The 24,192-nt window shown below is 53.6% G+C and overlaps 1 long non-coding RNA gene across 1 annotated transcript; it reads right to left on the reverse strand.

Moving 5' to 3' along the window:
* Positions 1 to 232: 232 nt before the first annotated feature.
* Positions 233 to 23,951, reverse strand: LOC115508642. The gene is made up of 3 exons (XR_003967065.2): positions 23,256 to 23,951; positions 13,582 to 13,916; positions 233 to 2,253 (listed from the first exon to the last, which is right to left on the reverse strand). It is a non-coding gene; the product is annotated as an uncharacterized LOC115508642 (long non-coding RNA).
* Positions 23,952 to 24,192: the final 241 nt, after the last annotated feature.

Raw genomic sequence — 24,192 nt, forward strand, 5'->3', positions numbered from 1 at the left:
TTGCTGGGCGCCACGGGTCATGAGACAGAGAAGCCAGTGAGGGCCCCAGAGGTGACTTTGGCTTGAGCACCCGGGAGTGACCAGAGCACGCGGTGAGTGACCGCTGGGCTCTGGAGGAATTCTCAGTCCCTGGCCAGGGCTTGGCGGTCACTCAGCAGGGCTGCAGCGCGCCCGCACATTCCAGCCTGCAGCAACCTTTATTGCTGTCGGGGAAAGAGGACGCAGATGTAAATCATTTGTTCAGTCATTTATTCACCCAGCAAACGTGTACTGAGCTCCTACTATCTGCCGGGCACGTGGCAGGAACTGGAGGTCTGCGGTGGTCTCTGTCCCCATGGAGCTCATGGCCCCTTAGGGCAGAGAGATGTGAATCAGATGATGACTGTCACTGGGAGTGAGCAAAGGGCTTCGTGGACAGAAGCACTAGAGGGAGGCCCCTCCAGGGTCCATGTGAGCTGGAGAGGGTGAAGCTGAGGCGGGAAGGAGGAGGGCAGAGAGGTGGCAGGGATGATGGGGCTCTGAGGAGCAGAGACGTTGGGGACAGGGACAGCGGGAAAGCCCAAGTCGGAAGGCTGAAGCAGAGCCGAGCCAGCAGATCAGGATGAAGCAGGACCCAGAGGGGCAGTGACCCACGTGAAAGGCCAGAGGTCAGGAAGGCCCCCGGGGAGCTCAAGGAACTACGTGGAAGTTTCCGTCAGCTTTTGCCCTGTAACAAATGGCTCCAAAATGTAGTGCTTAAAACAACAACCACTGAATTTGCTTGTGATTCTGTGACTCTCCACCTGGGCCCGGCAGGGCTTGCTCGCGTGTCTGAGGTCAGCGGGCAGGTTGTTGGAGCTGGGGGCCTCGGAGGTCCTGGGTGTGAGAGGGCTCCCCCCTGCTCCCCTGTGGGCCAGCCCGGGCCTGTCCCGCTGAAGCTGGGCAGGGGTGTGGGTGGGAGCTGCAGGGCCTTAGGAAGCCCAGGCTCAGAGGGGCACAACCTCACTGCTGCCATGTTCTGTGGACCAAGGTGAGTCACAGGCCAGCCCAGACTCAAGGGGAGAGGCAGCTCCACGTCTGGACGGGAGACCCGGAGGGATGACGTTGCGCTTGCCATGGTCAATGGGCTGACCTCGAGAGTAAGGGGGGGTGTGGGGTGGCCGCAGGGGGTGGAGTCTGTGTTGTGCAAGGGGACACCACTCACCTGGGGACTTCAGCTCATTAACATCTTTCAAAACTTGGGATGGATTGGAGCAGACAAGAGCACATGTGGGAAGAGCCGTGGCTCTGGCCTCTGGATGAGAGGGAGGTGGTGTGGACAAACCCCATGGACTAGGGAGGGAGAGGCTGAAAGAAAATCTAGAGGTCCGGGTAGATGGTTGGCTGCGGGGCCAGGAAGAGTGTGTTGGGGTGACTTTTCAGGATCTGGACCTCAGAGTTCCCCGCCCAGATGACTTGGAGCCTGCCCCCAGACCTGCCCCTCCAGGAGGGAGGGTGCATTACAGGAGTGTGCGCCCTGAGGCCCAGGAGAAGCAAGGGTGCTGTTTGTGGATGTGGATGTGGATGTGGGTGTGGACAGAGCATGGGCCCTAGTGTTCATGCACGTGTGTGCTAGCCCTGAAGCTCTGGACGGGGCCGGGACGGGAGGAGAAGCAGGTAGACGGCGCCTCTGTTTCCCTCTCACCCCGGGTTCCACAGAGAGTAGGGGTGAGCCTGCTGGGGTCAAGGGAGAGCAATCACCGAGGGTTGGTGGTGTTTCAGAGACATTCATGTGGAGCTACAAACCGGTGGCTGGGTGCAAAAGATGGGAATTCAGGGGAGAGGTCCCGGCAGGAGACGGAAATTTACAAGTCACTGGCAAAAAGACGGCAGACAAGGCACGAATACAGATGAAGTCACCTGGAAAGGCTGATCCCAGGGCATAGCATTGTTCCAAAGTTTTGATGAATTTCAATGAGAGCAGGGGGAAAAAAATGGTTCTCCCCTTGGGATAAATATCTTACTTGAAAGAGAAGTAAATATCAGAAAATGGCTGATTTCGTTATTTGATGAGATGAAGAAGGCCTCAAATCTGTTGCACGTGGACAAGGAAGATAAAAAGAAAAATCAACAAAGTCCAGGCGGTAATACTGGAATAATGGCTGATGTACGAAAACGGGAGATGTGGTTGACAGGCATCCAGAACGCGGGAGTCAGAAGCTCGGAGGCCTGTGGACTGACACAGGAGTTCCTCTTCAGGGCAAGACAGATAATTGCAGCATAGAAGACAAGGGCCTTCCGGGGAGGAAAAAGCAAGGAAGGATGTAAGCCAGCATGGATGAAAATACGCCCACTAATAAACCAAACCAAACAAACTTGAAAACTCAGTGGTAACATACAGCTGGGACATGTTTACATATTTCGCAGAAAAATGCTGAGCCCCCAGAAGCTTGCTGGCAGAAGACAGAAATTATTTTTAAAGACATGAGCTTCGGGGCGCCTGGGTGGCTCAGTTGGTCAAGCGTCCAACTTCAGCTCAGGTCATGATCTCACAGACCGTGGGTTTGAGCCCCACGGGCTCTGTGCTGACAGCTCAGAGCCTGGAGACTGCTTCGGATTCTGTGCCTCCCTCTCTGTCTGCTCCTCCCCCACTCATGCTCTTTCTCTGTCTCTCAAAAATAAATAAACGTTAGAAAAAATTAAAAATAAAATAAAATAAAGACATGAGCTTCAAACTGCACCCCTGAGAAACAGCCCCGAGTGACAGAAGCCCTCCGGGAGCAAGAGTAAGACAAAAGGATTCTACAACCAGCTAAGTAGCGTTCCTGATCCTTTCTCAGAGTTGGAGTTATTGTCTGTCCCAGCCAGCTGCCCCTGGCATTTTTCTTCTCTATTTAACAGATGGGGAAACTGAGACCCAAACATCTGGAGGCCACACAGCTGGCAGGCCTCTGAGCCTCTGGCGGCCTCTTCCTCTGCATGGTTATGCCTTCCCCAGTGGTCAGTATCCCCTACATGTGGGCCCCCCTCTGTCACCAAGCATCCTTCATGTGACCGCTACTCTTAACTCCTGTCCATCAACGCTTCCTCCAAGGCCCTGGGACGCAGGCTCCCCCTACCTCTGGTCCCACGTCCAACCCTGCCTGCCTGCTCTGTTGGGCAACCCGCACCATCCCAAGGGGGTGTCAACGCTTACGCTCCTGAGCAATGCTCTGTGCCCGGGGCCGCCACCCTCCCGGGTAGCGATCATCCCGGCTCCCACCTCCAGTGCGGGGTCAGGGGTGGGGAAGTGGGACTGCCTGGCGGTCAGACCCGAGCTTGACCTTCTGGGCCTCTGTTGCCTCGCATCTCTGATGAGGACTCAGTCTTCTATTTTCTTTACAGATGTCCTCCCTCAGGATGAAGGTTGTGACTTTTTTTTGTCCCAAACTTATGGTTCTTCAAGAGCCTGGGCTCTGGCTTCAGATGGCTTGCCTTCAAATCCAGACTCTGCCATCTTTCAGCTGTGTGACCGGGGGTGAGTTCCTTCACATCTCTGTGCCTCAGCATCCTTACCTATAGGACCGGACCATGAGTGCACCTGGTGTATAAGGCTATGTGAGCATTAAGTGAATTAATACTGGCAAAGCTCTTGGAATAGAGCCTGGCCTGGGCTAAGCTCTTGGTCCCGCTGTGTGTCCTGCTGGATTCATGCTGCGGCCGCTCCCCTGCCTCAGACACCCTCATCCATCTTACAGAGTCTCCAAGTGCTCTCCTGGCTTCCACCTTATACAACCTCACCCCTCTCCTTTGACTCTCCCTGTGTTGCTGTTGCCACACTAACTTCCTTGTTTTCTCAGCTACCGCAGGCCGGCTGCCTCAGGGCCTTTGCACCCTCTCCTCTTCCCTTCCCCTAGAAAGACTGCTGTCACTTCAACAAGCCCCACTCCCAGTGGCCTGTTCCAGACTGCCTCCTGTGTCTCTGCCCTGGCGCTCCTGAGCACAGCACTCTATTTCAGTTCTTCTCCACCGCGTATCCCCCTTCTGACCTCTCCTATCATTGCCTGTGTGGGCCTTTCTGCTGTCTGTTTTCTGTCTTCCCCGATAGAACGCAAGCTCCTCGAGGGCAGAAGTCTTTGCCTGTGTGTTTGCTGCCGTGGTTCAAATGCCCAGGTGGTAGCAGACACGCAGCGGTGACTCATAATGCGACTGAACTGGGATGTTGTGTCTGAGGCGGGCACATTCTTCAGGGCCTTGCACGGAAGGCGGAGGCCTGCACCCCAGAACCCCACCTGACTGCCACACGCCCCAGCGCCCGGCCCACAGTCGGAGGCTCACTTCTCGGGCCCCTAGCTATTTTCGCCCCCGAATTCTCCTGGTTTCTCCTACGGTGGCAACACGCCCAGTGCTGTATGGGACACATTTGCTCTTGCAACAAGTGGCCAGAGGCATGGAATAAAGTCCCGGTGAGGACCGAACCAGATAAAGAGCTATTTTCAGGCAGCTAAAGAGGTCTTGCTCCTGAGGATGAAGGATGGCCTGAGGCTGGGTCAGTGTGGAGGGCCCAGCCCTGCAGGGGCGAGATAGTGATCCCTCTCCCCGCCTACAAGAGGAACGGTAGCCGGTAGCCGGTAGCCGGAGCCGGGAGCCAGGCAGGGCTGCTGGTGGGGCTGGCAGTAACTGGGCAAAGGGGTTAGGAGTGGGTTAACCCAATTCCCTTTGATTCTCTTATCAAGAGCCAGTGACACACCTTGCAGATGTTAACCCAACTTTAAAAATGCAAATATCCTTGACCTAGCTCCACCCCCCCTCTTCCCCTTCCCCTGCCCAGCCCATTATGCTACAGGGGGTGCTGGCAGTGAATGGTGAGTCACATGCACAGTGGAACTGAAGTATCAGGGAATATCCGCTGTATCCACACAGAACAACCCCAGGAGATTGTTAAGAAGTGTGTGTGTGTGTGTGTGTGTGTGTGTGTATTAGAATCCACTTTGTGTATTAAAGATGGACACGCTTGGGGCGCCTGGGTGGCGCAGTCGGTTAAGCGTCCGACTTCAGCCAGGTCACGATCTCGCGGTCCGTGAGTTCGAGCCCCGCGTCAGGCTCTGGGCTGATGGCTCAGAGCCTGGAGCCTGCTTCCGATTCTGTGTCTCCCTCTCTCTCTGCGCCTCCCCCGTTCATGCTCTGTCTCTCTCTGTCCCAAAAATGAATAAACGTTGAAAAAAAAATTAAAAAAAAAAAAAAAAAAAAAAAAAATAAAGATGGACACGCTTTTCTGCTTGGCAAACCCATGGAGATGGCCTCAGGGTGGCCTCTGGGCAGGGGCACTGCGGGAGGGGGTGACAGTAGGAGGCACACTGGCTCCCATTTCCACTTTTTGACTAACTTGCAGTGTGCATGAATTACACAGAAAACTCTGCTACCCTGAAAACAAACATAGGCGGCCACAGTCCCAGCAATGGGCATGCTGGGCACACACTCACTCACCAGGCACGGACTTCCATTCCCTTCGTGCCCTGCTCGGGGCTCAGCACAGGGAGGGTGCCTCGGGCATTCTGTTTTGGTTTTAAATGTTTTTTTTTTTTTTTAATTTTAGTTTTTGGGAGAGAGAGTGCGTGTGTGGGAGAGGGAGGGGCAGAGAGAGAGGGAGAGAGGAGTCCAAGCAGGCTCCGTGCTGTCAGGTCCAATGTGGGCCTCGATCTCACAACCACGAGATCATGACCTGAGCCAAAACCAAGAGTCGGACACTTAACCGACCGAGCCACCCAGGTGCCCCTGGTGCGTTCTGTTTTGAACCAGGGAGAACCCATTCATAAGTCACCAGGAAGCCGACTGAGAGAATGTGGCGGCCCTGGACCATGCGAGCCCAGGACCGCAGATCCGGGGCTGAACGGCAGGATAGTGAAGAGCTCTGTGCAACTCCTCACTGGCCTTGGCTGGAAACAAGCCCTTCCCTCTGGCCTGCTGACCTCTGCTCCACTGCCTGCGCTGACCATGCTACAGACACACTGGTGTTGTCTCGGTCTGTCTCACCTCAGTGCCTTTGCATGTGCCGAGCTCTTGGCTAGAGATGCTCTCGTGTGATTCTCAGCCTGGCTGGGCCCTTCCATGTAAGAGAAGCCTGTCTTGACATTGCAGTATAACTATGCCTTCTGCTCCTCTTTTTTCCCTGTCTCAGTCTGTGGCTGGTTTTCTTCAACCACGTTACAGGTAAGCTCTCTTCCCGACAGGTGTTCCTGTAAGCGCCAGGGAGCAGGGGCTGCGCTGACCTTGTCTGCTGCCTTCTCCTCAGCACCCAGAACGGAGCCTGTACCTGGTAGCTAGACCACACACACCTGTCTCCTTGATGCCATCCCTCCCTAGCCCTTCTGCCCTGATTCTCATGGCCCCAGAGCCCACAGGAGTCGGTAGCGGGAGTCCTCTCACGGCCCCCAGTATACCCACCCCATGTGGCCTCCCCCATCTCCCCCCAGCCTCACCTGGGGTCAGTACCGGTGTGCACAGGCAGGGCAGGAAGCTATAGGGTCCCGGATGGGACATCCTCCTCCCTGGATTCCCTCCTCCCCAGTAAGATGGGGACAAAAACAGTCACGAGGATGATGCGGTGAGCCAAGGGAGGGAAAAGCCAGAGAGGAGAGAGCTTGGGCAGGTCCCAGGGAGCGGGGACGGGACAGCAGCAGGATCTGGCCATCTGGAGCGAGAGTGCAGAGAAGGGAAGCAAGGACCCTTGTCTGCAAATGCAGTGACCCCCCCCCCCCCACTTTAAAAAGTACCCGTCCTCTGGAGCAAGCCTGAAAGGGACTCTTCAGGGGACAGTGACTGTCTTGGTGCCTGCAATGAACTCCGATGTTTTCCTTCCTTTCCCTTTCGATTGTACCCTTCGGTTTTGTTCCGAACAAGGCTGATTGCACTTCACTAAAGGGATCGCCATGACCCACTTACTGGGCTCTAACTTGCAGCTGGTCGTAGAGGTAAACACGTCTGGCAAGCGAGCATGGAGAGAAGGTGCCATCCAGGCCTGGCTCTGCCGCTTCCCGTGCCCCTCCCCCCAGCACGTTGGGGTCGGGGACATGATGAGTGTCACACACCTTCCTCCATCCTGCTGGGTTGGGCTGGTCCCCCCACCCCAGATGCCACCCCAGGCTGAGCTCGGCCTCTGTCTGGCCTCTGTCTGTCGTTTCTTGCTGTGCCTTAGGAACATTCCAGCATAATCCCCTTTAGCTCAAATGCCACACCTGGATGGTGACACACCCAGAGCGCCCTGGTGTGGATGGACCAGCAGGGAAGAGCCCTGTCCCGACCTCCAAGGGTGCCCTGCTCCCAGCCACTCCTCTGCCCTGCGCTCCACTCTGCAACCCCTGGGCTGCCCGTGGCCCGGTGACGGAAGGGGGCACTTCACACAGCCTGCCCTGCCCTGGCGCTCTGACCAGGGGACGCCTGCACCTTCCTGGTGGGGAGATACTCTGAGTGTCCCGGCTGCCCACGATGCCTGTGTGCCTTGACACCTGTGCTCTCCCCTCACCCACCCTGGGCCCCCACCACGTCTTGCATCTTGTGTTTTCTGAAGAGCCCCCAAAGTGGAAAAAAGCCCTTTCAGCAGGAGTCTAATCCAACCCAAAGGCTGGTCCTGGGGTTCCACACTTCATGTTCCCAAGGCCATTTCCTCTGCTGCTAGCCCGCCCCAGCCAGCGCCAGCTCTCACCTGGCTCTTCCATTGGCCACACTCCGCTCCCCACCCCCGTCAGGGACCTCTGCTGTGTCCTGGAGGCTGACCTTGCACCTCAGAGGGGATGTCTGTGTGGTTGGGCCAATGAGAGGCGCTGCAGACAATGGGAGGTGGGAGCGGAGAGGGGTGAGGCGCTTCCCCTGAACCAAGGTTCTGGCCCCCTGCTGGCCCCTACCTTCCCACGCGGTTCCTCCAGCTCCTTCCGGCCTCGGTGGGGGTGACTGGTTGTGGGACTGCCCCTCACCTGCCCCACCTGCACGGAGAGCCCTGTCTTTAACTCAGTATCACCCTTTTGAGGGCGTTGTCTGTCCTTCGGGGACTCTGGCTGACTGACACACCCCAGACACTCCCTTTTGCATACAACAGCAGGATAGTCTTTTTAAAACCTCAGTCTGGTCCAGTCTCTCCCTCCCCTAAACACGCCGTGGACTCCCACTGTGCCGAGCAAACAAACAAAAATCTTTATTTCCATCTACAACAGCCTGGCGTTAAACTGCAAGTTGCAGCCCCTCAGGGGGTCAGGAGGTTAATTGCAGGGGTTGCATTCCTTTCCTTTCTTTTTCCTCCCTCCTTTTGAGGCGAGCAGAGCAGAATAGACAGAATAGAAAACCCCAGCACTCAGTGCCGGGAGTGCGGGTTAGGTGATGGGGTGAGACTTTTGCTAACACACAAGCTGGTGAAGCCGGAAGGTGAAGTCTCACCGTGGGTTGCAGTGTGCTGAATGTTGGAATCCTTGGCCTTCTCTGGCCTCCTCTCCATTGCTCCTGCCTCACCCCCACAACTGCCTGGCTCACAGCCTCGGCTTCCTGTCAGCGCCTCAAACCCACATGCTCTTTCCCTCCTGAGGCCTTTGCATGTGCTGTTCCCTTGGCCTGGATTGCCTTCCGTTGGCTCCTCCTAAGAACTCCTCCTCACCCCAGTGTCACCTCCTCAGAGAGGCCCTCCCTGGTTGGCCACCCTGAAGCAGCTTCCCTCTGTCTGTCCTGGTCACAGGACATTGGTTCCTTAGAACCTCCATGAGGACATAAAAGCTGTTGGGTGAGTATTAGTAACTGTTCCTAGCACTTATTCGCATGAGGAGTTACGCCATGTCCCTTTACTCCTCTCCTTGCTTATTCCCACTGGAATAAAAGCTCCAGAAGATGGGCTTTTGCCTCTAGTTAATGGCTGTATCCCCAGACCAGTACTGGGTACACGGTAAGCACTGCCGTATCCCCGGGCCAGTACCGGGCATACGGTAAGTTCTCCATAAATGCGCGCCAGGTAAATGAGTGGATGAAGTGCTCCTGTAACAGAGAACAGGGAGGTTTCAGGGAAGCACATCTCAGGATGCCTTGCGTGTCTGGCGACCCTGGGTGGGGGCTGGGACTCAGAGGAGTGGGTGTGGGTGAGATGGCTGAGGGTCCTCGAGCCTCAGGCTTCGGCCCCTTGCCCGCCCTGGGCCCCGCTTGTGTCAGCACCTACGGCTTGCAAGGTCCCACACAGCCCTGACCTGACAGCTGGAGCTCCCTATGGGTCCCTGCTCCTGGGATGGGTCCCTTCCTGTGGCAGAAACCTCGAGGATAGGCACCAGGAAAGCCCCCATCCTGCCTCTGCTATGTGTAGGTGGTGTCACCAGACACGTTCCTTTGTGTGGCTCCCCCTTCAGCTGAGAAGTCAGGATGGAAAGTGATACGTACTGTGAGGACGGAGGGAGATAGTGTGCTCTGCTGAAAGACTGATGTGCAGTGTGACATTGACAGTAAATCATCCCAAACTGGGGGCAGAGAGGGTGCCCGCCGGTTTGGCCAGTTGAAGAAGTAGCTCCTGGATCCCACGATGGCTCATCCATTACATGTCAGTGGTGGTTCCTGAAATGCCACTGTCTGGACCCTTCCCCCACCCCCAACCTGGTAGCTTCTCCCGAATCCTCTTCTGTAGGGCAAATGCCTTTGGGAAAGGCCGTGCGATAGGGCTCAATAGGGCTCCTGCTCAGCTCACAGTGGAAAAGAGTTTTTCTTGAAGGTGGGAATTATGCAAAAGGCCAACTCATGACAGGAGGAAGTGCTGAAGCCGGGAGAGCGTGCAGGGAAGACTGGTCATCCAGGGATGGCTGGCCTTGACTTTTAGACACAGGGGACATCCTAATCTTAGCACACACCCACCCAAATAATCCCAGCTGGACTAAAGAAGCAAGTGAGAACACCGAACCGTGACAGCACTGGAAGCAATGCAACAGGGCGAAAATGTGACTAATCCACAGGTAACCCTGAAAGAGAGGAATTTGCTAGATATGACCCCAAAGGCAGATTCCTTAACTGCATTTGGCTCCATCAATCTAAAAAAAAATCCTGCAGCTTCAAAACGTGGCTGGTCACATCCCTGGTGCATAGAGTTCACGCACCCTTCCTGTGTAGTTCCTACACACCGGTAAGAGAAATATCAGTATCTCTATACAAAGTAGAGATAGGACTCCACGAAGAAACACAAACTGCCAGTAAAATATAAACACAGGAAAAAATGCAACTTCACCAATAATCCAAGAGATACACATGAAAACAATGGCACTTTTTAAAAAACCTGACACCCTGGCAAAAACTGCCCAAAATGTTGTCACTTTTTATGAAGTGCTAATATTCAGTACCGACCAGGATATTGGAACTTGGGGATTGAGATTCATTGATGGCAGGGATCCAGATTAATATAATTTTTGGAGGACAAATTGGTCAAAGAAACCAAATCTAAAAATACCCCTTGACTCAGAAATCTCACTTTTCAAATTTATCTTTAAGAAATAGTAGGATAAGTACACAAAGACTATTGCAGTTTTGTATATATGAAAATTTGGAAACAATGTAAATGTCCTTCAAGAATGGATTTGGTAGGGGGCACCTGGGTGGCTCAGTTGGTTAAGCATCCAACTTTGCTCAGATCATGGTCCCATGGTTCATGGGTTCAAGCCCTGCGTCGGGCTCTGTGCTGACAGTTCAGAGCCTGGAGCCTGCTTCGGATTCTGTGTCTCCCTCTCTCTCTGCCCCTGCCCCACTCATAGTCTGTCTCTCTCTGTTTCTCTCAAAAATAAATAAACATTAAAAAAAACTTTTTTTTAAAAAGAAAAACCAAATTTGGTAGGATCCCTATGTTATACAGCTGAAACTAATATAACATCATATGTCAACTATGCCTCAATAAAAAATAAAGATACATTATTTAAAAAAAAAGATTTACCAAATATAGAATACTAGGCAACTTAATAAAAGTAATTGCTATTGGGGCACCTGCGTGGCTCAGTTGGTTAAGTGTCTGACTCTTGATTTCAGCTCAGGTCATGATCTCATGGTCATGGGATTGAGCCACATGTCAGTCTCCATGCTGGGTGTGGAATCTGTTTGAGATTTTCTTTCTCTCTCATTCTCTTTCTCTCTCTCTCTCTCTCTCTCTCCTGCCCCCCCCCATTTGCTCTCTCTCTTTCAAAAAAAAAAGTAAAATGTTTAAAAGTATCTGCTTTTGGGGCACCTAGGTGGCTCAGTCGGTTGGGCGTCTGATTTTGGCTCAGGTCATGATCTCATGGTTCGTGAGTTTGAGCCCCACGTCGGGCTCTGTGCTGACAGCTCAGAGCCTGGAGCCTGCTTCGGATTCTGTTTCTCCCTCTCCCTCTGCCCCTCCCCTGCTTGCACTCTGCGTCTCTCTCAAACATAAATAAACATTAAAATTTTTTTTAAAAAAAGTAACTGCTATTAATTTATCATTATTGGCACAGGAAGAGGTACACAATATATTGTTCTGTTTGAAAAGGCTCTAGAAACAACCCAAGTGTCCATCAATGGATGAATGGATAAGCAAAATGTGATAGAATATGGTTCAGCCTTTAAAAGGAAAGAAACGCTGTCACATGCTACAACATGGGTGAACCTCAAGGACATTCTGGTTCATGAAAGAAGCCAGTTACCAAAGGACAAATATTGTATGATCCCATTCTTATGAGGCCCCTGGAGTGGTCAAACTCACAGAGACAGAAAGTAGAGGGGTGGGTGCAGGGGCACGGGGAGGGGAATGGGGAGTTAGTGTTTAATGGGGACAGAGTTTCAGTTTGGGGAGATGAAAAATTTTGGAAATAGACAGTGGGGATGGTTGCACAACAGTGTGAATGTACTTAATGCCACTGACTGCACATTTCAATGGTTAAGATGGTTAATTTTATGTTACATGTTTGTAGTCACGAGTTTTACAAAGTCTCTAAAATAGTATGTATGATGTGTTTCCATTTTTGTAATATAGCAAGAAAACGTTAACAATGATGGGATTACAGATGAGCGTTTTCTTCTTTTTTACACCTGTCTGTATTTTCTGATTTGAGGGCAGTGAGAGCATTTACTACTACACTAATAAAAAACCTATTTAAAAAATTACATACCAAGTTGCACAATCAAACGATATTTTTTTTCTGGTTATTGAAGTAGTATATATTCATTGTAGAAAATCTGGAAAAGTGAAAAATAGAATGCTAAAAAAAAGATCACTTGTAATCCCATTATTCAATGTAAATACTTTCATTTAAAAATTTTTTTTAGGGGCGCCTGGGTGGCTTGGTCGGTTAAGCGTCCGACTTCGGTTCGGGTCATGATCTCACGGTCCGTGAGTTCGAGCCCCGCGTTGGGCTCTGTGCTGACCGCTCAGAGCCTGGAGCCTGTTTCAGATTCTGTGTCTCCCTCTCTCTCTGCCCCTCCCCTGTTCATGCTCTGTTTCTCTCTGTCTCAAAAATAAATAAACGTTAAAAAAAAAAGAAAAAAAAAGAAAAAAAATTTTTTAATGGTTATTTATTTTTGAGAGAGAAAGAGAGAGAGCGAGAGAATGAGCAGGGGAGGGGCAGAGACACACACACACACACACACACACACACACACGCACAGAATCTGAAGCAGGCTCTAGGCTCTGAGCTGTCAGCACAGAGCCCAATGCAGGGCTCGAACTCACGAACCTTGAGATCATGACCTGAGCTGAAGTCGGATGCTTAACCGACTGAGCCACCCAGGAGCCCCTCTAATGTTTTCTATTAACATATATTCTTTACATAATCACATATAGAATAACTCCTACATAAATTTTTCATCCTGCCTTTTTTCACTGTAACTTTTATCAAATAGTCTTGTGAAAACCCAATTTAAATAGATAAGTGATATTCCACTACATGGAATGGGGCATTCCCCATTGGGGGGTGGGGCATTGTTCATTATCACTTTCCTTTGGCTGGACATTCATTCAGTGGTTTCAAATTTTTCTCAGCTGGAAGCAACATTGGGAAGAACAAGCTTGTATAGAAATCTGCCGACAAATCCGATCACTTCTTTGTGATCAGTTCCTAAAAGTAGACTTACAGACTGAAAAGTGATGTCTATATTGCAAGGTTGCTTTCTGGAAATGTACCTCTTCCCAACAGTGTTATAACTTAAAATGTCCTTGTCAGTTGGATGAAGACAGCACGTTTTCATTTGTGTTCTTTTGATCAGTGGTGACGTTAGAAATTTCCCTGTGCACGCACTGGCCATTTGCGCATTCTGTTTACGTCTTTTTCCCACTTGGGTCACCGTTTTCCTTGTTGTGTTTTGAAATGACAAGGAATTCCTCCCTGAATCTGCCAGGTGGCTATTGTCAGGCTGGCGTGGTGCCCGCCCAGCGCTCTCGGTATCTTCGTGTTAAGTCCAAGATTCTGACACAGACCCCCCTGCTTACCTGTGAAGCCTGCCCTGTGGGTGCCGATCAGTGGTCACTTCCCAGCCCCACTGGTTCCCTGTGGTTTGCTTGGGGCCCAAGATAGCTAGTGACTTCCTGGACTACCAGGATAGGCACCTGGGGAAAGGAGATGGGGACCTCAAGTACAAGGGTGGCTTAAAAAGCACACACTAAACCTCGAGGGCTTTAACTAGGCAGGAATGACTCACCAACTCCCTGTTATCCATCAACATCTCTCTGCCTGAGCGAGGAGGGGCCGGATTTCACTGGGAAGGTGATTTTGATCCATCTTCATTTCTGCATGTGAATTCAATTCCTTCCATTGAACCGTGGCTCTGGCATTTTTCTCTCATAATTTCCATCTGTTGCTCTGATTTGGTTCTCAGGTGTGTCCATTCTGCTATTCAGTCTTGGTTGGGTTTTCATGATTACTGTGAACGCTTACGTTTTCGAATGTTCTTTCCTGTTCTCTGAATGCTCCTTTTTCATAGTGGTTGGTTCTTGTTTTACAGGTTTGCTATTCCCGTGGTGATAACAACAGCGCCTGCATCACAGAGAAGTTGTGTGGCTTAAGCGAAGTGGAAGTTGTAAAGCACTTAAAATAATGCCCAGCATATAGAAAACACTCATAAATGCTAGCCCTTAGCTCCAAGCCTGGTGTATAACAAGCACTTAATAAAAGTTACCTGACGTATTAGCATCAGTTCATAGAAGCTTTTCCAAGAAAGCTTGGGCGCTCGGGGGCTGTGTCAATGGCCTGGGGTGCATTGCTTGCCCCCGGCCTCCCAGTACAGTCGAGGGAGCCACCCACAGACTGATTTCACCTTTCCTTCCCCAAGACTGTGCCTCAATGGCCTCGAGAGACTATTGGTTCAGAGTCTTCCACTGAGGACCCCTCAGAGGCTATTTTGGCCAAACGTTTGGTGCAGAGGGGAAAACAGTCCCACAGAGTATATATAGTGACTCGCTCTGATCTCTGCAGCTGGAGACAGGACAGGACTGCAGGTGTCTGGCTTCCCAGCCCCACTGGCAGACAGACACAAACCTGGCCACACAGCTCACACCCCAACCTTGTTTTCTCCCAGTGACAGTGGCTCCTTCTGCGTGGTGGCCTTAAAGGGCAGAGGCATCCCTTCCCTTTTTCTTTCCCCTTCCCACGGGCTACAGCCCACGTGTAGCTGTGAGTTGTCATGTGGGAGAGGGCAAGGCCCTGCGGGGAAGGAGGCTGGCAGGCAGCAGTCTGGCCTGGTGGGTGGGTGCGAGATGGATTCCTCTCTTATTTACAACGCTGCTAGTCTCGGAGCCAGTGTCACATCTTTGTCCTGGGCCTCCCCCCTCCCAACAGTGGGCTGGAAGCTTGGCTCAACCCCAGGCCTGTGCCCACTTGGCTGCTGGTCACTACTTGGACCTCCAGAGCCATGCAAGATCCCCTAGGCCTAGGTGCAGTGGGATCGTCCAGAGGTGTGGGGGTAAGGACAGTTAGGACTGAGTGACAGAAGATGCTGAAGAGGTGAATGCCAGGTGTCACTGCCAGAGCTGGGCTTCATCTGTCTCCTGCCCTGGGAATTGCGTGAGGTCCGATGCCCTGACCCATCCCCTCCAGGCTCCCACCTGACACCTTGCTAGGGGACCCTCTCTCCAGACCCTTCTTCTACTGCCCCTTCCCAGGGTTTCAAAGCCTTCTCCAGGAAGCAACAGACGCCTCCCAAATTCCCATGACCTTGTTATTTTCCGGAACCTGGGCACCACCTCCTGCCAGCTGGGCTGCGTGATTTCTAGTAAGTGACTTCTCCATGCCTCTGTTTTCCCATCTGTAGCATGGACCAAGTAGGAGGGGGGCTATGGGGGCTAAATAAAGTCACCTGTTTAAAGAGATTAGCACAGGGGCGCCTGGGTGGCTCAGTCGGTTAAGCTTCCGACTTCAGCTCAGGTCATGATCTCACGGTTTGTGGGTCCGAGCCCCGCATCGGGCTCAGTGCTGACAGCTCAGAGCCTGGAGCCCGCTTCAGATTCTGTGTCCTTTCCTCTCTCCCCCTCCCCACTCATGCTCTGTTGCTCTCTCTCTCAAAAATAAATAAACATTAAAAAAAATTAAAATAGATTAGCACAGCGCTGGGCATACTTCCTGCCTTCCCCTTGCCCACTTGACTTTTGCCCAGGGGACTCCTGCTGTTTCCAACCAGTGGGCCCATTAAGTTGTATCCCATGCAGGGTTGCCGAGCGCCCCCCAGAGGAAGCTTTCCTTCTCCACTGACTTGCTAGGCCAGCAGCCAGCTTGGATGATGATGCTTCCCCCTTCCCGGGTACACGGAGGTGGGGTAGATGCAGCACCGAGAGCGCTGGTGGTCTTGTGAGGACTGCTGGTCCCAGGACTGCAGGCTGGTGTGAGGTCTGAGGTGGGGGTCTGCCTCTGCTGCATCCAGCCATTCTGGCTCCATCCTGACCCCTGACAGGGAGATCCTGAGTGGCAGGGAAGGGTACAGGTGGCCTGGGAGGAGCGGCAGGGTGAAGCGACAGTGGGGACGCTGTCCTGGGGCCAAGCTCCACAGCCTGGGATGGGAGAAGAGAAGTCTCTGGAGCGAGATAGATCTCAGTTCTCTTTTTGTCTTTGCCAGTGCATTTGCTGTGTGACCTTGGGTAAATTGCCCACCTCTCTGGCCTCAACTTTCTTTTCTGTAAAACGAGAAGAGTCAAGATGTGAGCGCTGCCCCCTGTGTCACAGCGCCGGGCCTGGCACGCCGCAGACCCCGCCCTCCTCCACCTGTCTCAGAGTGCGTGGCTGTGAAGGGTCCAGCATAGACCCGGCACATGGTAAGTCCACCCTCTTTCTCCGCTGCCCTCTCCGGCAGCCTGGGACTGGTGAGGCTGCTTGGTACCCCTTACCATGAGGCAGATCTGGGCTTCCTGCCCTCGCCGGTGGTGGTAGGTGTCAGCAGGAATTGGATGACTAGGGAGGGCTGGCCGCTGTGATTGGCCGTGCTGCCTCCATGACGTGAGTCCTCAGTGTGACCCTCACTGAGGGGGCCAGGAGCAGGGGCTCGAAGGCCTCCTCCGCCTGGTGGCCTGGCTCGTGTGTCAGCGTTGGGACAAGTGTCTACCTGATTTCAGCAGGCTGGCAGCTCCTGCATTAGGGGAGGGGCTGCATCTCAACACTCCCTCCTAGCCTGGTGTGCACTGTCCAGCGTGGTGGCCACCAGCCGCATGCGGTACCTTACTGGACAGCAGGCATACATGGAGCATTTCCTGCCTCACAAAAGGTTCTAGCGAATAGTGCTGCTCTAGATTTCTATACAACTTCACTCCATGAGCTGGGCACTGCGGCGGTCCCCGAAATGGCTGAGAAAGGGTCCAGCCCCAAAGAACTCATTCACTCATTCATCATACAATAATCAAGGACCTTCTAGGTGCCGGGAGCACATGGTGATGACCAAGGTGGACCTGTTCCCTGGCTTCACAGAGCTTCCTGTTCTACAGGTAGCCAAATCTCTGCCGTTAACAGAGACTCAAAGTAGTGTTGGCTTAAACAAGCTACACTTTGAGTTTTCTCTCCTTGAAATCCCACGCTGGTGAGGCAGTGCACTCTGAGGCTGTTTGGGTCTGTATTCCTTCTACCTTGTCCATCCCTCCAGCAGACAGCATTGGCCTACTCTGCCCGCATTCCAGCCAGCAGGGAGGAGGAGGGAACATGGAAGGAGGCACACCCCTTCTCTTCCCAGGGGAACTCAGAAGGGACAGCCATCACTTCTGTGTACATCCCATTGGCTAGCTGCAAGAAAGGCTGAGGAATGCAAGCTTTCTTTGGGGCAATACTGTGCTCTGCTGAAAACTGGGAGTTCTGGGAAGGGATGGATAGGGATCTGAGGACTGGCAATCTTTGCCCCAGAGATACAAGCGTGAAAGAAATGAACACACATAAATGGATAAACCTTGAAAAATTCTTTGAAGGAGAGGCACATAGTGTAGGGAAAACATATAAAGGAGGTCAGGTAGGCTTCCCTGAGGAAGTGACATCTGAGCTAACAGGAAAGAGGGGTAAGAGGGCTCACAGTAAAGGAACAAAGGCAGTGGTGGGTGCAAAGGCCCTGTGATCACAGGAAGCATAGCACACTTCGGAAACTTAAGAAGGCCTGGTCCACAAAAGAATACGCAGAAATCTATGGACAGGGCAGATACAGTCCCCAAGAATGGCCCTTAGAAAGGAGCTACGTGGTGTTGGGACTCAGATACCTACTCTGTTCCAGGCACCTTTCTAAGGTTTCTGTGTGTGTTAATGCGTTTAACCCTTGAACAACCTATGAGACAGCTACCCGGGCCAGTTCTCATCTTCAGAGAACAGATGCCAAGAAGGGGTTAGATGTGCAAGAGGCTCGTGGGGCAGTGCCTGTGGAGGATGAGGGGAAGGAAGTAGGAGCAGGAACTGGCAGGGAGAGACCTCGATCTGGGTGTGGGGCTGGCACCCGTGAAAGGAGAAGGGAGGAGGGAGGATGAGGAGGGAGAGCCTCGGGCTGCAGTGCAGCCGGGAGACAACTGGGCCACACTCGGTGGAAAGCCCCAGGGGTCAGCCTGCCTGTGGGGAAGCGGGGGTAAGGCAGGAGCGGCGGCTCCAGTGCCTAACATCCTGGCTTCTGGGTGAAGCTCGGCCAGATCCCCAGGTGGGGCTGCTGCTGGAGGCGGTCACTCAGCAGTGCTCCGTGTGGCAGCCCTTTAAGAGAGACTGAGCAGGACACCTGCATGGCCGAGGCACGATTGCTGCTGTCCCCGCATCGTAGGTATGGTGGCCCACAAAGGGAAACAACGTTCCTAGAGTTATGCGGCTCGGGGGTGGCAGGAGCATGATGTGAGCCCAGGCAGGTCAGTGCAGAGTCCTTGCTGTCCTTGGGTGGGACAAGTGGGGCAGGAGGCGCGTCACTCAGAGCCATGGATGCCCGGGGAAGTTAGGGCGCCGACCTTTTACTGTGACCATGGGGAGCCAGTGTGGGCTCTGAGGCAGGAGACTGCTCTGCCTGGCCACCTGCGTCCCCCCGCAGCATGGCCATCCTGCTGCCCCCACACGACTAGGTGGGAATTGCTGGATGAAGCACTGGGTGAGGGGGGTGCCGGGATGGGGGCACCCTGGGGGGTTATGATGTTACTATATCCCCCCCAATTCATACGTTGAAATCCTCAGTACCTCAGAATATGTACTGTATTGGGAGACACAGTCTTTACAGAGGCAATTGAGGTAAAATGAGGTCATTGGGGTGCCCACGCATCTCACCTGACAGGTGTTAATAAGAAGAGGAGGTTAGGGCCTGGCCCACGTGAAGAGTCGGAGAAGGCCACCATCCACAGAAGGAAGCAGAAGGAAGCAGGATTGCTTCATCTTGATCTCAGACTTCTGGCCTCCAGAACCGTGCGGAAATCATGCATGTTGTCTGAGCTGCCTGGTCCGTGTTACTTGTCACAGCAGCCTGGGCTTACTAGTACCCTGGGGCAGAGGGGCAGGCCTAAGGGGTTTTCCTTGGGACGCCTGGTGACGTCTGCGAGCTGTCAAGGGGAGATGTCTGGGGAGGATTTGGAGCTGGGGGCTGGGGGGAAGGCCAGGGCCGCAGACATCCCATGCCTCATGGACGCGGTTTATGGGACCACACACAGGGCTCCTGCCGGGGAGCAGAACGGCAGAACTGGCGAGGCCCACCAAGCATGTTCGGGACAGGCCCTGCCAGGCCTCATGTCTCATCCAAGCCATCTGGCTGTGGGTGTCCCGGGCCCTGCGGTGGGCCCAGCCCCTCAGCCAGGCCTCGGGAGCCCGCCAGGACAGGGCTGCACGGGCCCGAGGGGGCAAGTGTGTGCGGACCCTGCCATGACCGCGTCATTGGCCCCTGAGAACAGGCGCCCCCTCTGAGCATCATTTCCTCATCTGTGATGCCGGCCTCTGGGGTGCCGTGAACACACAACAAAGTGAGCATCTTTGAAGTGCGATGCGTGCGCCTCCATATTATTAACCCGAAAACTGGAGATACCCAGCCAGGAGGGTTGCCCCCAGACGGGCCTGTGGAAGAGAGACTTTGGGCGAGGATGGGGGCACGGTGGGAGGCAGAGGCTTTCTGGGCAAAGGTTAGGAGAGGGGGGGCTTCAAGCTCTGCCAGGCTCCCTGAGAGGAGCCACGCCCACTGGAGAGACACAGCCAGCTGACAGTGACCCACAGGGGACAAATGCAACGTCACGTTCCTCCCATCCTCACCTGTCACCAGTGCCTCCCACTGGCCAAACCCTCTCGGAAACCAAAGGGCCCCCGTTCATGGTCTGTGCAGATAAGCCTCTGGGGGCACAGAGCAGGGGCAGAAGGGCAGAGAGAGATCTGGAGGGGCAAACACAGAATGTGCAGCACACAGAAAGGGGCATCATTCGCTTCCTTTGTAGACACAAAAGAGACAAGCATAGTATGTACAATTAGGTCACATGGAAACAGAAATGCTGAGTGGAACTGAGGCCGAGTGCAATTTTACTCTTCATTTCATGCCTTTCTGCGGTGCTTCAACACTAAAACAATGTGCAGGCGTTACTTTTAAGAGGCTCAAGGGGTGCCCGGGGGGCTCAGTCGGTTAAGTGCCTGACTCTTGATTTCAGCTCAGGTGGTGATCTCAGTTTCTGAGATCGAGCCCTGCGTCAGGCTCTGCGTTGATGGTGTGGAGCCTGCTTGGGACTCTCTGCCTGTGTGCTCTCTCTTTCTCTCTCTCAAAATAAATAAATAAACTTCAAAAAAGAAAAGAATTATTCAAACAAATGGCTTGGATGTCAGTCCAAGTGGCTTGGGCTTGCACCTGCAAGGGGACAGAGAATCTACACCTTTGGTTCCATCCACAGTGTGGCCACTGTTTCATAGGCTTTCTTGTATTTTCCGGCATTCCAGAGCACGTCCTGGACTGCCTCCTCTCCAAGGGGGCCTGGACATACGCTTCTCAGCAAAGTTGCTCCCTCCTCCCCAGGAGGGGCTCCTTGCTGCCCTGTTAGAGCTCATTTACTGCCATTATCCAGCTGCCCCCTGGGGGGGGTGCTGTGTGCCAGGCTTCCCATTCCCCAGCATTGCCCAGTGCTGCTAACCGCCTGTCCTCAGTCTCTGGACCTTTCCAATGCCTTTTCCCATCTATCACTGTTTTGGCTCCTCCAACAACCCTGGGAGGTAATGAAGTCAGGGGTCCTGGCACCCATTTTATAGATGAGGAAGCTGAGGCTCTGATGGGCAAAGTAACTTGGACGGACTCTACCAGGACCAGAGGCCAGGCTGCCATAAACACAGTCCCGTCGGGCCGAGACCCAGGCTGCCTCCCAGTCTGGAATTCTAGCAGATGCCAGAGAGACCACCATTTATGGCAGAGATGGGGAGGAGGGAAGCTGAGGAGCCCTCTGTCTCCCGGAGCTGTGCCTGTGTCCTCGAAACAGGGAAAGCTGGAGCCCCTGCCCTAGAGGTGAGCCCCATTTCTGTCCCTGGGGTCTTTGCAACCGTTCAGGGCTGGACAGGCACCAGGGACTCGGGTCCTTTTCTGTGGGAGATGATGTACAAGTAGGGAAGGAATTAATTGCGTGGGAACATTGGGGGTTTTCATTGCTATGAAGAGAAATATTTCTTTCTCTTTGTCATCTGTTTGGAAAACCACTACCTGGTTTCTTTTTCTTCTAACAGAGTCTCCCCACAATATGGGGAGAGTTTTTCTCCTTAGATACAGCCATACCTAACTGCTCAGGTGGACATTCAGCTACTTAGGCTGCCAGTGTCCCCACATTCACTCATTCATTTATTTATTTTCTCAACAAAAGTTTACTGAGGCCCTACTACATGCCGGGCACAGTGCCGCAAAGGATAGGCATGTGAGACCTGGTCTTGCCTGGAGGTGGGAGAGGTTTTTACGGGACTATGTCCCCAAGAAAGGTAAGTTTGAGCTGATGGCTGAAGGATGAATACAGTTCACCAGGCCAAGGTGGGTGCTGGAGGGAGGAGGAGACTGAAGCAGAGAGAAGGCACCCTGTACAAAGGCAGTCCTTGGAAACTAGCTTGAGGGTGCTCTGGGTCTCTTTGGGGAAAACCGTTCTAATTTCTCCAGTGGCCAACTCCTTAACTCATTTGGGGTAGGTCCCTCAGCCCTGTTGAATTCCTCTCAAGCCGACCTTTTTGCTTTAAGTCAGAAATTCATTAATTCAACAACTGAGCACTTACTATGTGCCTGATGCTAGAAATATGAAGGGAACAGGTGGAGAGAAATCACTGCTTTGGTGGCACTTACATTCTATTAGAGGAGACAAAAACAAATAAAATATAAAATATATAATACATTAGCAGGGAACTAGTGCCAATTAAAAAGTTAAACAGGATAGGGGAATAGGAAATACTAGGGAGAGTGTTAACATTAAGAGAGAGAGAGAGAGAGAGAGAGAGAGAGAGAGAGTGCAAGTGGGGGAGGTGCAGAGAGACAGGGAGACACAGAATCCGAAGCAGGCTCCAGGCTCCCAGCTGTCAGCGCAGAGCCCGACTCAGGGCTCAAACTCACAGACTCACGGACCGTGAAATCATGACCTGAGCCAAAGTCGGCCCCCCAACTGAGTGAGCCACCCAGGCGCCCCAGGGAGAGTGTTAACATTTTAGACTGGGTGGTTAAGGCAGGCCTCCCTGAGAAGATAACATGCGGAGAAAACCCTGAAGGAGGCGAGAGAACCATGTCATTTGTGTGGAAAGAGCTTGTACAGGCAGTGGGAAGAGCACATGCAAGGGCTCTGAGGTAGGACTGTGCCTGGTATGTCTGGGGAACTGCAAGGAGGCCAGTGTGGCTGGAATGATGTGAGCAAGGGGAAAGGAGTAGAGTGTAAGGTCAGGGATCTAATTTTGGGGGGGAGGCGATCCTGTAGGGCATTGCAGGCTGTGATGCTGGGAACCCCTGGAATGTTCTGAGCCAATGAGAGACATGATCTGACTCAGGTTGTAACAGGAGCACCTTGGCTGTCCTTCAGTTTCTTCCCCTCCCCCCAGTTTTATTGAGACATAATTGACATGTAGTATTGTATGAGTTTAGTGTGTACAACATAACAGTTCGACACCTATTTTGTGAAATAATTACTGTAGTTTTAGTTAGCAGCCATCATCTCATATAGATATAATAAAAAGGAGACAAAAAAAAGGAAAAAAAATTTTCCTTCTGGTAAGAACTCTTGGGACCCACTCTCTTAATCACTTTCCTGTATATCACACAGCAGCACAGTGCATCATGTTGCACATGACTTCCTGGGACTTAGTTCTCTTACACCTGAAAGTTTGTACCTTTTGATCCCCCTTCTCCAAATCCTTCTCCCCTGACCCTCTGCCTCTGGGACCACAAGTCTGATCTCTTTTTCTATGAGTTTTTTTGTTTGTTTTTAGTTTTTAAAATTTCACAGAGAAGTGAAGTCACACAGTATTTATCCTTTTCTGCTTTTCAGTTTCTGACCACCTACGTGCTGAAGCTGCTATGGATGTATTTCACCTTTAACACCAGTGTCCCCTAACCTGTCCCCCCCCCCCCAGCCCCTGCCACCCCCAGCTGGGTTTGGCTCCTGGTGGCAGCAGGAGCCACATCCCTGGCCCCAGCTGGGTATACAGGGAGGACCACATGACCCAGGGGCAAGCACCAGCCTGGACTTAGGAGCCCAGACCCACAGCATTCCAGAGAGCAGGGAAAGGTCCTGGCTATGAGTACGCTGCTCTGGCAATACACTGGGAGAAAAGTGGAGGGAATGCTCTCTATCTCCCAGGCCAGGAAGGGAAAGGATGTCAACTCCTTAGAAGGAGCTCTGCCCACGTGTCCCTGTGTTGCCCGGAAAATGCCCTCCGGGGGCAGGCGGACAGGCTCTGCCTCACCCCCTCCTCTCTCCTTACCAGCCGAGTCACCCGGGGAGGACCCGTGGCCCCTCACAGTCCATGTCTTCATCTGTAGGCTGAGGATCCAACAGGAGTGTGAGTTAAAGGGAGTTAGCAGGGTGCGTGGCACCGTCGGCTCACTGCCACCTCTTGGGCAAGTTCCTCTGGGCCTTGCTCTTCCCACCTCCGCGCGGAGTGCCAAAGCGTCCCGGGACTGCTGCGGACCACAGCAGCCTGAGAGTGAAGCACAGGTCGGTCCCCAGGAAGGTGGCCCAGGCCTGGGGGTGTCACTGATTCGAGTCAGGGGTCAGACGCCCTAGGCCGTCCTGGAGGCTGGGAGGCTCCGAGGCAGCGCAGCGAGCATGCACTTTCCCGAGGGTAACCGTGATCGCTAGGCAGAAACACCGTACCGTATTTCTCCAACAGTACGTCCCCAGGGTAACCCCCACTTTATCCGGCCCACAGCCGGAGGCCAGCTGCGGGTACCGGAATGGAGGTGGGAGTGAGGGTGGCGGTAGAGGCCAGACCTGCCCTGGCGGCCTCATGACGCCCGCCCCCTCCTGGACTCCATTTCTCGCGGGGCCCGCGGCCAGTTTCCCGTCCTCACCTGGGCACCGACATGCAGAAGCGACGCCCGCGGACTGCGCGAGGCCACGGCCGGGATGGGGGGAGGGGATGTGGCCTGAGAGCCCGCGCTGCGCGCAGCCGACAACTCCCGAAGCCTGAGCGAGGGGCTGGGGGCGGGACCAGGGCAGAGGCTGGGGGCGGGGCCAGGGCCGGGGCCCGGGGCGGGGCCGAGGCGGGGCCGGGGCCGGGGCGGGGCGCGTGACGCGCGGCGCGGGCCAATGGGGCGCGCGGCCGGGGCCGAGCCTCCTGCGAGCCTTCGCGGCGCCCGCGGCGTCACGTGAGCCGCGGGGAGTGAGCGCAGAGCGAGCGGCGGCGGGCGAGTGCTCCG

The sequence above is a fragment of the Lynx canadensis genome, chromosome A2 (assembly GCF_007474595.2).
Source record: "Lynx canadensis isolate LIC74 chromosome A2, mLynCan4.pri.v2, whole genome shotgun sequence".
In the NCBI taxonomy this organism is placed as follows: Eukaryota; Metazoa; Chordata; class Mammalia; order Carnivora; family Felidae; genus Lynx; species Lynx canadensis.